We start from the raw sequence: 13,615 nt of genomic DNA on the forward strand, positions 1-13,615 counted from the left end.
CCTGTCTCCGTGTCCCATTCCCCTCCACCCTTCCCTGTCTCTGTGTCCCATTCCCATCCATCCTTCCCTGTCTCCGTGTCCCATTCCCCTACACCCTTCCCTGTCTCCGTTTCCCATTCTGCTCCACGCTTCCCTGTCTCCGTGTACCATTCCCCTCCACCCTTCCCTGTCACCGTGTCCCATTCCCCAACCCCTTCCCTGTCTCTGTGTCCCATTTCCCTCCACCCTTCCCTGTGTCCGTGTCCCGTCCCCTCCACCCTTCTCTGTGTCCGTGTCACATTCCCCTCCACCCTTCCCTGTCTCTGTGTCCCATTCCCCTCCACCCTTCCCTGTCTCCGTGTCCCAATCCCCTACACCCTTCTCTGTCTCCGTGTCCAATTCCCCTCCACCCTTCCCTGTCTCCGTGTCCCATTCCCCTCCACCCTTCCCTGTCTCCTTGTCCCATTCCCCTCCACCCTTCCCTGTCTCCTTGTCCCATTTCCCTCCACCCTTCCCTGTGTCCGTGTCCCGTCCCCTCCACCCTTCTCTGTGTCCGTGTCACATTCCCCTCCACCCTTCCCTGTCTCCGTGTCCCATTCCCCTCCACCCTTCCCTGTCTCCTTGTCCCATTCCCCTCCACCCTTCCCTGTCTCCTTGTCCCATTTCCCTCCACCCTTCCCTGTGTCCGTGTCCCGTCCCCTCCACCCTTCTCTGTGTCCGTGTCACATTCCCCTCCACCCTTCCCTATCTCTGTGTCCCATTCCCCTCCAGCCTTCCCTGTCTCCGTGTCCCAATCCCCTACACCCTTCCCTGTCTCCGTTTCCCATTCCCCCACCCCTTCCCTGTCTCCGTTTCCCATTCCCCCACCCCTTCCCTGTCTCCGTTTCCCATTCCCCCACCCCTTCCCTGTCTCCGTTTCCCATTCCCCCACCCCTTCCCTGTCTCCGTGTCTCATTCCTGACACCCTTCCCTATCTCCGTGTCCCATTCCCCTCCACCCTTCCCTGTCTCCTTGTCCCATTCCCCTCCACCCTTCCCTGTCTCCTTGTCCCATTTCCTTCCACCCTTCCCTGTGTCCGTGTCCCGTCCCCTCCACCCTTCTCTGTGTCCGTGTCACATTCCCCTCCACCCTTCCCTGTCTCCGTGTCCCATTCCCCTCCACCCTTCCCTGTCTCCGTGTCCCATTCCCCTCCACCCTTCCCTGTCTCCGTGTCCCATTCCCCTCCACCCTTCCCTGTCTCCGTGTCCCATTCCCCTCCACCCTTCCCTGTCTCCGTGTCCCATTCCCCTCCACCCTTCCCTGTCTCCTTGTCCCATTCCCCTCCACCCTTCCCTGTCTCCTTGTCCCATTTCCCTCCACCCTTCCCTGTGTCCGTGTCCCGTCCCCTGCACCCTTCTCTGTGTCCGTGTCACATTCCCCTCCACCCTTCCCTATTTCTGTGTCCCATTCCCCTCCAGCCTTCCCTGTCTCCGTGTCCCAATCCCCTACACCCTTCCCTGTCTCCATTTCCCATTCCCCCACCCCTTCCCTGTCTCCGTTTCCCATTCCCCCACCCCTTCCCTGTCTCCGTTTCCCATTCCCCCACCCCTTCCCTGTCTCCGTTTCCCATTCCCCCACCCCTTCCCTGTCTCCGTTTCCCATTCCCCCACCCCTTCCCTGTCTCCGTGTCTCATTCCTGACACCCTTCGCTGTCTCCGTGTCCCATTCCCCCACACCTTCCCTGTCTCCGTGTCCCATTCCCCATACCCTTCCCTGTCTCTATATCCCATTATCCTATACCATTCCCTGTCTCCGTGTCCCATTCCCCTCCACCCTTCCCTGTCACCGTGTCCCATTCCCCAACCCCTTCCCTGTCTCTGTGTCCCATACCCCCACCCCTTCCCTGTCTCCGTGTCCCATTCCCCTTGACCCTTCCCTGTCTCCGTGTCCCATTCCCCCACACCTTTCCCTGTCTCCGTGTCCCATTCCCCTCCACCCTTCCCTGTCTCCGTGTCCCATCCCCTCCACCCTTTCCTGTCTCCGTGTCCCATTCCCTCCACCCTTCCCTGTCTCCGTGTCCCATTCCCTCCACCCTGCCCTGTCTCCGTGTCCCATTCCCCTCCACCCTGCCCTGTCTCCGTGTCCCATTCCCCTCCAGCCTTCCCTGTCTCCGTGTCCCATTCCCCTACACCCTACCCTGTCTCCGTGTCTCATTCCCCTCCACCCTTCCCTGTCTCCGTGTCTCATTCCGCTCCACCCTTCCCTGTCTCCGTGTACCATTCCCCTCCACCCTTCCCTGTCGCCGTGTCCCATTCCCCCACCCCTTCCGTCTCCATGTCCCATTCCCCTCCACCCTTCCCTGTCTCTGTGTCCCATACCCCTCCACCCTTCCCTGTCTCCGTGTCCCAATCCCCTACACCCTTCCCTGTCTCCGTGTCCCATTCTCCTCCACCCTTCCCTGTCTCCGTGTCCCATTCCCCTCCACCCTTCCCTGTCTCCGTGTCCAATTCCGCCCCACCCTTCCCTGTCTCTGTGTCCCATTCCCCTCCACCCTTCCCTGTCTCCGTGTCCCAATCCCCTACACCCTTCCCTGTCTCCGTTTCCCATTCCCCCACCCCTTCCCTGTGTCCGTGTCCCAGCCCTGACACCCTTCGCTGTCTCCGTGTCCCATTCCCCAACCTCTTCCCTGTCTCCGTGTCCCATTCCCCATACCTTTCCCTGTCTCTATATCCCATTCTCCCATACCATTCCCCGTCTCCGTGTCCCATTCCCGGTCTCTGTGTCCCATTCCCCGTCTCCGTGTCCCATTCCCCCACCCCTTCCTTGTCTCCGTTTCCCTATCCCCCACACCTTCCCTGTCTCTGTGTCCCATTCCCCCACCCCTTCCCTGTCTCCGTGTCCCATTCCCCCAGCCCTTCCCTGTCTCTGTGTCCCATTCCCCCACCCCTTCCTGTCTCCGTGTCCCATTCCTGATACCCTTCGCTGTCTGCGTGTCCCATTCCACAACCCCTTCCCTGTCTCCGTGTCCCATTCCCCATACCCTTCCCATGTCTCTATATCCCATTCTCCTATAACATTCCCCATCTCCGTGTCCCATTCCCCCACCCCTTCCCTGTCTCCGTGTCCCATTTCCCTCCACCCTTCCCTGTTGCCATGTCCCATTCCCCCACCCCTTCCCTGTCTCCGTGTCCCATTCCCCTCCACCCTTCCCTGTCTCTGTGTCCCATACCCCTCCACCCTTCCCTGTCTCCGTGTCCCAATCCCCTACACCCTTCGCTGTCTCCGTGTCCCATTCCCCTCCACCCTTCCCTGTCTCCGTGTCCAATTCCGCCCCACCCTTCCCTGTCTCCGTGTCCCATACCCCTCCACCCTTCCCTGTCTCCGTGTCCCAATCCCCTACACCCTTCCCTGTCTCCGTGTCCCATTCCCCTCCACCCTTCCCTGTCTCCGTGTCCCATTCCCCTCCACCCTTCCCTGTCTCCGTGTCCAATTCCGCCCCACCCTTCCCTGTCTCCATGTCCTCCTCCCTCCACTGCACCCTGCCCCATCTCTATTTTCCTCTCTTTCCCCTACACCCTGCACTGTCTCTGTGACCCCCTCCAGCCCCTACATCCCTCACTGTCTCAGTAAACCCCTCCGGTCCCTTCACCACTCATTGTCTCTGTAACCCCCTCCAGCCCCCACACCTCTCCCCGTCTCTGTGACCTCTCTCTGAACAAGATCCCTCAGGAGAGGCTGACCCAATAGATTATTAAGCATCGTGAATTGCTTGTTTGGGTTGAGGGTTGGCTTGCCCATGGAAGGGCTCTGAGCTCTGTGATTGGGGTGTCCACAGGGATTGGGGCTGGGACCGTGGCTCTTTGTACGTACAGTACCGCGCAACAGTCACATCTATCGCTGGGGCGCCTTAGACTTTTGCACAGTGCGGTATTTGTCAACGTGGAGCAGAGAGTGAGTTTGCAAATACTTTATACTTTATTGTCGCCAAACGATACTAGAGCGTACAATCACCACAGCGATATTTGATTCTGCTCTTCATGCTCCCTGGAGTACAAATCGATAGTAAATATTAAAAATTTAAATTATAAATCATAAATAGAAAATAGAAAAGGGAAAGTAAAGTAGTGCAAAAAAACCGAGAGGCAGGTCCGGATATTTGGAGGGTACGGCCCAGATCCGGGTCAGGATCCGTTCAGCAGTCTTATCACAGTTGGAAAGAAGCTGTTCCCAATTCTGGCTGTACGAGTCTTCAAGCTCCCGAGCCTTCTCCCGGAAGGAAGAGGGACGAAAAGTGTGTTGGCTGGGTGGGTCGTGCCCTTGATTATCCTGGCAGCACTGCTCCGACAGCGTGCGGAGTAAAGTGAGTCCACGGACGGAAGATTGGTTTGTGTGATGTGCTGCGCCGTGTTCACGATCTTCTGCAGCTTCTTCCAGTCATGGACAGGACAACTTCCATACCAGGTTCTGATGCATCCTAGAAGAATGCTTTCTACGGTGCATCTATAAAAATTAGTGAGGGTTTTAGGGAACATGCCAAACTTCCTTAGCTTCCTCAGGAAGTAACGGCGCTGGTGGGCCGCCTTGGCAGTAGACTCTGCTTGGTTGGACCAAGTCAGGTCATTTGTGATATTGACCCCGAGGAACTTGCTTTTGACCTGTTCCACTTGTGCACCACCGATGTAAATGGGGTCGTGCAGTCCGCTGCTGCTTCTGAAGTCAACAACCAGTTCCTTCGTCTTGCTGACGTTGAGGGATAGGTTATTGTCCTCGCACCATGCCACCAGGTTCTTAATTTCCTCTCTGTACTCAAACTCATCAAAATCTGGCAAGAGCAAAGGGTGTTAGGAATGGTGAGGGTGGTGTGTGGGACAGGTGGCAGAGGAGGAGTGCCAGGGGTGTGTCAGATGCACCCAGTCCTGTTCACCAGACAAGGTCATTTGATTCCAAACAAGTGATTACAGAAGGTCTCTCCGGTGCTTCCCACTCCCTGCTCCCTTCCCCTTTTCCCAATCATTATTGCCTCTCCTTGCCCCCTTCTCACTCTCAGTCCACAATAGATACTCATATCAAAATTAGGTTTATCATCACTCGCACGTCATGAAATTTGCTTTTTTGCAACAGCAGCAGTACAGTGCAATACATAAAGTTACTACAGTACTGCAAAAGTCTTAGGCAGCCTAGCTATATATCGTTGCAAGAAAATGTTTGTGAAACCTTTGCAATTGCCTGGTTCTCTGCATTAATTACCCATAAAATGTGGTCTGATTTTCATCTAAATCACAATAATAGACAAACACAATCTGCCTAAACTAATAACACACAGACAATTGTACTTGTCAATACTGAGTCCCCCATTAAAACAATCACACTCGAGGTTCAAAACAGTTTGTGAACCTCTGGGGTCATGCCTTCTACAAAAGCTATTTGGAATCAAGTGTTGCAATCGATGAGATGAGATTGGAGGTGTGGGCTGTAGAGGTGCCCTGCCCTATAATTTAAAAAAGAGACACAGAAAGTCAGGTTACTGACAGGACCTGCTCTTCTTAAGAAAGATCTGTTTATGTTCACCATGCATCAATCAAAACAACTTTCAGAGGACCTTAGAAGAAAAACTGTAGAGATGTATGCTGGAAAAGGCAACAAGGACATTTCTAAGACCTGAGTGTTCATCAGTCCACGGTAAGAGAAACTGTCTACAAATGGAGGAAATTCAGTACTGTTCCTACCCTCCCTAGGAGTGGGCATCCTGCAAAGATCACACCAAGAGCACAGCGTGCAGTGCTGAAGGAGGTGAAAAAGAACCCATGGGTAACAGCCAAAAACCTGCAGAGGTCCCTAGAACTTCCTAAAGTCTCTGTTTACATGTCCACTACAAGAAAAACACTGAACTAGAATGGTGTTCATTGAAGGACACTACAGAGGAAACCAATGCTCCCCAAAAAAACAGGATTGCAAAAGAACACCTAGATGTTCTACAACGCTTCTGGGACAATGTTCTGTGGACGGCTGAGACAAAAGTTGAACTTTTTGGCGGAAATGCGCACTGCTACGCTTGGAGGAAAAAGGGCACTGCAGACCAAAAACCTGCTCCCAACCGGGAAGCCTGGTGGAAGGAGCATCATAGTTTGGGGCTGTGCTGCTGCTTCAGGGCCTGGGCCTTGAGACAACAATGAATTCATAACTGTATCAAGACATTTTGCAGAAGAATGTCAGGGTAGCAGTTCATCACCCGAAGCTTAATAGAAATCGTGTAATGCAACAAGACAATGATCTGAAAATCAGCAACAGATTGGTTTGAAAAGGGAACTCGTAAAATGAATAAAGGAATCCGGTTAGGCACCACACCCACTCATGAGACTAGACAGGTCAAGGTCGCTATGTACGGGAGGCAATATGACACCGAGCCAATAAGGGTCCCCATATTCTCTCAAATGTATTCTGTGTATTGGGTTTGTGCAGACACAGTCTTTCCATTTGTATAATAGACAACATCTGCTTGAGCCAGTGTGCGAAGGTGGATGGAGTAGTAGACTTCAAGGTCAGAAGAATAAGTTTCTTAACCACCACCATTCCGAGATGCAGAGCAATCTGCATGGCGTGTGGCAACTCAAGAGGCTCTGCAGAGCATCCAAAGATGGCGAGGTCATGATTGGGCTGAATGTCTCCAGAATAGAGGGAAAAAAAAGAGAGCTCGTGGTTTGGAATGGCCGAGTCAAAGTCCTGAGCTTAATCCTATAGAAATGCTGTGGAAGGACCTGTAGCAAACAGTTCATGCAAGGAAGTCCACCAACATCCCAGAGTTGAAGCAGTTTTGTGAGGAGGAATGGCCAAAAACTCCTCCAAGCTGATGTGCAGAACTGATCAACAGTTACTGGAAATGTCTGGTTGAAGTTATTGCTGTACAAGGGGGGGGTCACACCAGTGACTGAAAGCAAAGGTTCACACACTTTTTCCAACAAATAATGAAATATTGGATCATTTTTCTCAATAAATAAATGAAAAAGTATAATGTTTCTGTGTTATTTATTTAGGTGGTTTTAGGACATACATTTTCATCACATTTTAAGTCATATTTCTGCAGAAATAGAGAAAATTCCAAAGGGTTCACAAACTTTTTAGAACCACTGTATGTGCCTGAGACAATTGCATAGTGTCAGTGGTTTGGGTGAAAAAGTAGGTGGCTGGGTGATAAAGTCTGCAGATGACCCCAAAGTTGGGGTTGATGTGTACAGTGTCGAAGGATGTCAAAGGATACAGTGAGCTTTACCCTCTCTGCACCCATGACTCTGTGATTAGGTTCTTCCCCTCTGCAATCTTATATATAAAGCGACATATATATTTGCCCTACCAGTCATGAGATACCCAGCTGCAAAAGTGCACTGGTCAAGGAACCCGCTGACATTGAGACCCAGAAACCACTAACGATACATGGAGGATTCCATCCAAAGTCCAACTTTGAGCGACTGTACACCTGCTGGAATAAAGGAGGACGGGGACTTGGAAATGTCAAGGCTGGAATAAATGTGAAACATCCGTGAGTGTGTCAGGAAGATGGCCCCCTGGGATGACCTGCTCGAGAATACAGAGGCAGGGGACGTGGAAATGGAAGTGGGTGAAGCAGAGCCAGAGGACCAGAGGTCATGGCAGGACAAGCCACTGCACGGGACGTCCCATGGCCAGATATCAGAGGTGGCTGACGGAAGAAAGTCCTGGAAATGGCAGGGCTGAGGGACGGCACAGAGGCACTGCTCATGGCTGCACAAGATCAGGCGCTGACCACAACAGCAATAGAAGCAGGGGTCTGTCACACCAGACAAGACCCAAGATGCAGACTGTGCAAGGAATCTGCTGAAACCATCCAGCACATAGTAGCAGGGTGCAAGATGCAGGCAGGGACAGCACACACTGAATGGCACAACCAAGTTGCAGGAATTGTGTACAGGAACATCTGCGCTGAGTGTGGGTTGGACACTCCCCAGTCCGGATGGGAAACTCCCGAGAAGGTCGTGGAGAATGACAGAGCTAAGAGAGTGTGGGACTTCCACATACAGACTGATAATAAGGTACTAACCAACCAGACATCATAATACTGGACAAGGAACTGAAGAAAGCAATAGTAATAGATGTGGCAATCGCAAACGACAGGAACATCAGGAGGAAAGAATGAGAGAAGCTGGGGAAATACCAGGGCTTGGAAGAGCAGATAGACAGGATGTGGAGGGTTAAAGCCAGAGTAATCCCAGTGGTGATAGGAACACTTGGAGCTGTGACACCTAGACTGGGAGGTGAGTCGTCTGCACAGCAGTTCACTCCTCCATTCCTGCTAAGATAAGACTAATGACCTTATCATTACCTCTACGACTCTTAACAACCCTCATGTGACTGCTATACCTTTAAACAACTCCCAAAGTTCATTAGCCGGAAAGCTACCCACCATGGATCAGAAGCCTCTCGGATGAGTGGTGATACGGCTTCTAGACAACACAGCAAGCCCAGTGCCTTGATTTACTACTGCTTGACGCACAAGGGTTAAGACGATGCGCCGGCAGAACAGGGAGCAGCCACTTTTGACAGCCCGTGCTGAGTGGGGGCCACAGACAGGATGATAAGCTAGTGGAGACTGTGTGCAGACACCCAGGCTGGACACAGCCATCGAAAGCCTCACCCCACTTTATACAGCCTTTCAGTTCGAATCTGGGAACCAAGATCTGAGAGGATAGGGACAAGATAAAGATGCAAACATAAGATTCTAGGATAATACTTACTATTTACCAACTTTCTAGTATTATTCAGTTTAATTTGGCTATTAACACCTGAAATATGTCTTAATACTGGTACTTGAATATGCAAACGATGAGATTTATGGGCAGCAGGGTAGCGTAACACTATTACAATGCTAGCAACCTGAGTTCAATTCCCGCCGCTGTCTGTAAGGAATTTACACATTTATACATTCTCCCTGTGACTGCATGGGTTTCCTCCAGGATCTCCGGTTTCCTCTCCAAGGTTAAGTGGTCAAATTGGCTCATTGGGCCGGAAGGACCTGTCACATAGTCATAGTCATACTTTATTGATTCTGAGGGAAATTGGTTTTTGTTACAGTTGCACCATAAATAATTAAATAGTAATAAAATAGTCCAGGACCAGCCTGTTGGCTCAGGGTGTCTGACCCTCCAAGGGAGGAGTTGTAAAGTTTGTTGGCCACAGGCAGGAATGACTTCCTATGACGCTCTGTGCTGCATCTCGGTGGAATGAGTCTCCGGCTGAATGTACTCCTGTGCCCACCCAGTCCATTATGTGGTGGATGGGAGACATTGTCCAAGATGGCATGCAACTTGGACAGCATCCTCTTTTCAGACACCACCGTCAGAGAGTCCAGTTCCATACCCACAACATCACTGGCCTTACGAATGAGTTTGTTGATTCTGTTGGTGTCTGCTACCCTCAGCCTGCTGCCCCAGCACACAACAGCAAACATGATAGCACTGGCCACCACAGACTCGTAGAACATCCTCAGCATCATCCGGCAGATGTTAAAGGACCTCACTCTCCTCAGGAAATAGAGACGGCTCTGACCCTTCTTGTAGACAGCCTCAGTGTTCTTTGACCAGTCCAGTTTATTGTCAATTCGTATCCCCAGGTATTTGTAATCCTCCACCATGTCCACATTGATCCTGTTGTATTTCTATGTTGTATTATAATAATAATAATAATAATTCTGCACTCCACTGAGCATATGCGATTCTGATATGAAGTATACACCACTAAACTTGTGCACGACATCCTGGTACGAGAGGGAAAGCAGCCAGAGGTCGTGATACATGTTGGTACCAACGACATAGGCAGGAAGAGGGATGAGATCCTGAAGTGTCAGTTTCGGGAACTAGGCAGAAGGCTGAAGAACAGGACCTCAAGGGTGGCGTTCTCAGGATTGCTGCCAGTGCTACGTGACAGTGATGGTAAGAATTGGAGGAGATGGCAGTTGAATGCGTGGCTGAGGAGTTGGTGCAGGGGGCAGGGTTTTAGATTTTTAGATCATTGGGATCTCTTCTGGGAAAGGTGGGACCTGTACAGATTGGATGGGTTGCACCTGAACTCGAGGGGGAGCAATATCCTTGCAGGTAGGTTTGCTAGCATAGTCTGGGAGGGTTTAAACTAATTTGCAAGGGGGATGGGATCCGGAGCGATAGGGCAGTGAAAGAAGTGCACGGATTAAAGCCAGATCTAACATACAGAGAGGCTTTGAGGAAAGAGAAGCAGAATAAAGGGTGTAAAGGTAGTAAGGTAGAAGGGCTGAAATGTGTGTACCTCAATGCAAGAAGCATCAGGAACAAAGGTGATGAACTGAGAGCTTGGATACATACATGGAATTATGGTGTAGTGGCCATTACCGAGACTTGGCTGGCACGAGAGCAGGAATGGATTCTCAATATTCCTGGATTTCAGTGCTTTAAAAGGGATGGGGGGGGAGGGGAGGAGGGGTGGCATTACTGGTCAGGGATAATATTACAGCTACAGAAAGGGTGGGTAATGTAGCAGGATCCTCTTTTGAGTCAGTATGGGTGGAAGTCAGGAACAGGAAGGGAGCAGTTACTCTATTGGGGGTATTCTATAGGCCCCCTGGTAGCAGCAGAGATACAGAGGAGCAGAATGGGAAGCAGATTTTGGAAAGGTGCAAAAATAACAGGGTTGTTGTCATGGGTGACTTTAACTTCCCCAATATTAATTGGCACCTGATTAGTTCCAAGGATTTAGATGGGGCCGACTTTGTTAAGTGTATCCAGGATGGATTCCTGTCACAGTATGTGGACAGGCAGACCAGGGGGAATGCCATACTAGATCTAGTACTAGGTAACAAACCGGGTCAGGTCACAGATCTCTCAGTGGGTGAGCATCTGGGGGACAGTGACCACCACTCCCTGGCCTTTAGCATTATCACGGAAAAGGATAGAATCAGAGAGGACAGGAAAATTTTTAATTGGGGAAGGGCAAATTATGAGGCTAGAAGGCTAGAATTTGCAGGTGTGAATTGAGATGATGTTTTTGCAGGGAAATATACTATGGACATGTGGTCGATGTTTAGAGATCTCTTGCAGGATGTTAGGGATAAATTTGTCCCGGTGAGGAAGATAAAGAATGGTAGGGTGAAGGAACCATGGGTGACAAGTGAGGTGGAAAATCTAGTCAGGTGGAAGAAGGCAGCATACATGAGGTTTAGGAAGCAAGGATCAGATGGGTCTATTGAGGAATATAGGGAAGCAAGAAAGGAGCTTAAGAAGGGGCTGAGAAGAGCAAGAAGGGGGCATGAGAAGGCCTTGGCGAGTAGGGTAAAGGAAAACCCCAAGGTATTCTTCAATTATGTGAAGAAAAAAAGGATGACAGGAGTGAAGGTAGGACCGATTAGAGATAAAGGTGGGAAGATGTGCCTGGAGGCTGTGGAAGTGAGCGAGGTCCCCAATGAATACTTCTCTTCGGTATTCACCAATGAGAGGGAACTTGATGATGGTGAGGACAATATGAGTGTGGTTGATGTTCTGGAGCATATTGATATTAAGGGAGAGGAGGTGTTGGAGTTGTTAAAATACCATAGGACGGATAAGTCCCCGGGGCCTGATGGAATATTCCCCAGGCTGCTCCACGAGGCGGGGGAGGAGATTACTGAGCCTCTGGTTAGGATCTTTATGTCCTAGTTGTCCACGGGAATGGTACCGGAGGATTGGAGAAAGGTGAATATTGTCCCCTTGTTCAAAAAAGGTAGTAGGGATAGTCAGGGTAATTATAGACCAGTGAGCCTTACGTCTATGGTGGGAAAGCTGTTGGAAATGATTCTTAGGGATAGGATCTATGAGCATTTAGAGAATCATGGTCTGATCAGGGACAGTCAGCATGGCTTTGTGAAGGGCAGATCATGTCTAACAAGCCTGATAGAGTTCTTTGAGGAAGTGACCAGGCATATAGATGAGGGTAGTGCAGTGGATGTGATCTATATGGATTTTAGTAAGGCATTTGACAAGGTTCCATACGGTAGGCTTATTCAGAAAGTTAGAAGGCATGGGATCCAGGGAAGTTTGGCCAGGTGGATTCAGAATTAGCTTGCCTGCAGAAGGCAGAGGGTCATGGTGGAGGGAGTACATTCAGATTGGAGGATTGTAACTAGTGGTGTCCCACAAAGATCTGTTCTGGGACCTCTACTTTTCGTAATTTTTATTAACGACCTGGATCTGGGGGTAGAGGGGTGGGTTGGCAAGTTTGCAGACGACACAATGGTTGGTGGTGTTGTAGATAGTGTAGAGGATTGTCGAGGATTGCAGAGAAACATTGATAGGATGCAGAAGTGGGCTGAGAAGTCGCAGATGGAGTTCAACCCGGAGAAGTGTGAGGTGGTACACTTTGGAAGGACAAACAAAAGAGTACACAGTAAATGGCAGGATACTTGGTAGTGTGAAGGAGCAGACGGATCTGGAGGTACATGTCCACAGATCCCTGTAAGTTGCCTCACAGGTGGATAGGGTAGTTAAGAAAGCTTATGGGGTGTTAGCTTTCATAAGTCGAGGGATAGAGTTTAAGAGTTGCGATGTAATGATGCAGCTCTATAAAACTCTGGTTAGGCCACAATTGGAGTACTGTGTCCAGTTCTGGTCGCCTCACTATAGGAAGGATGTGGAAGCATTGGAAAGAGTACAGAGGAGATTCACCAGGATGCTGCCTGGTTTAGAGAGTATGCATTATGATCAGAGATTAAGGGAGCTAGGGCTTTACTCTTTGGAGACAAGGAGGATGAGAGGAGACATGATAGAGGTGTACAAGATAATAAGAGGAATAGACAGAGTGGATAGCCAGCGCCTCTTCCCCAGGGCACCACTGCTCAATACAAGAGGATATGGCTTTAAGGTAAGGGGTGGGAAGTTCAAAGGGGATATTAGAGGAAGGTTTTTTACTCAGAGAGTGGTTGGTGCGTGGAATGCACTGCCTGAGTCAGTGGTGGAAGCAGATACACTCGTGAAGTTTAAGAGACTACTAGAGAGGTATATGGAGGAATTTAAGGTGGAGGGTTATATGGGAGGCAGGGTTTGAGGATCGGCACAACATTGTGGGCCGAAGGGCCTGTAATGTGCTGTACTATTCTATGTTCTATGTTCTATAAACTTAAATGAGTGCAAAACCCATGAGGCAGTGAGACAGGGAAAGGCTGGCAGGGTACTGGAACCGTTGTGTACAAAGGCTGTTGTAAATCTAGTCAAGAAGAAAAGAAGACCTTACAAAAGGTTCAAAAAACTAGATAATGATAGAGATCTAGAAGATTATAAGGCTAGCAGGAAGGAGCTTAAGAATGGAATTAGGAGAGCCAGAAGGGGCCACGTGTCATGGTCTGGTCCATGAAGTTCGCATTCTGGTTCACGGTCCGGTCCGTGGACTCATGACTCCGGGTCTTCCAGCTGTCTCTTGTTTCGGTTGGGTTAATCATAGGCACCTTGGGGCTTGGAATATAAGTAGCCTTGGGGTCGAGTGTGGGTGGCTAGTTTGTCTTGTCAAGATCTGCCGGTGGAAGGCTAGAGCAGCCACTTGCCATCTTTAGGCCGCGTTGGGGAACCATCGCTTCATGGAGCCTTGCTGTCAGTAGTTGGAGCTGTCTTTATGGTATGGAGTTGGCCATTTC

The sequence above is a fragment of the Mobula birostris genome, unplaced genomic scaffold, assembly GCF_030028105.1.
Source record: "Mobula birostris isolate sMobBir1 unplaced genomic scaffold, sMobBir1.hap1 scaffold_1677, whole genome shotgun sequence".
Lineage (NCBI taxonomy): Eukaryota > Metazoa > Chordata > Chondrichthyes > Myliobatiformes > Myliobatidae > Mobula > Mobula birostris.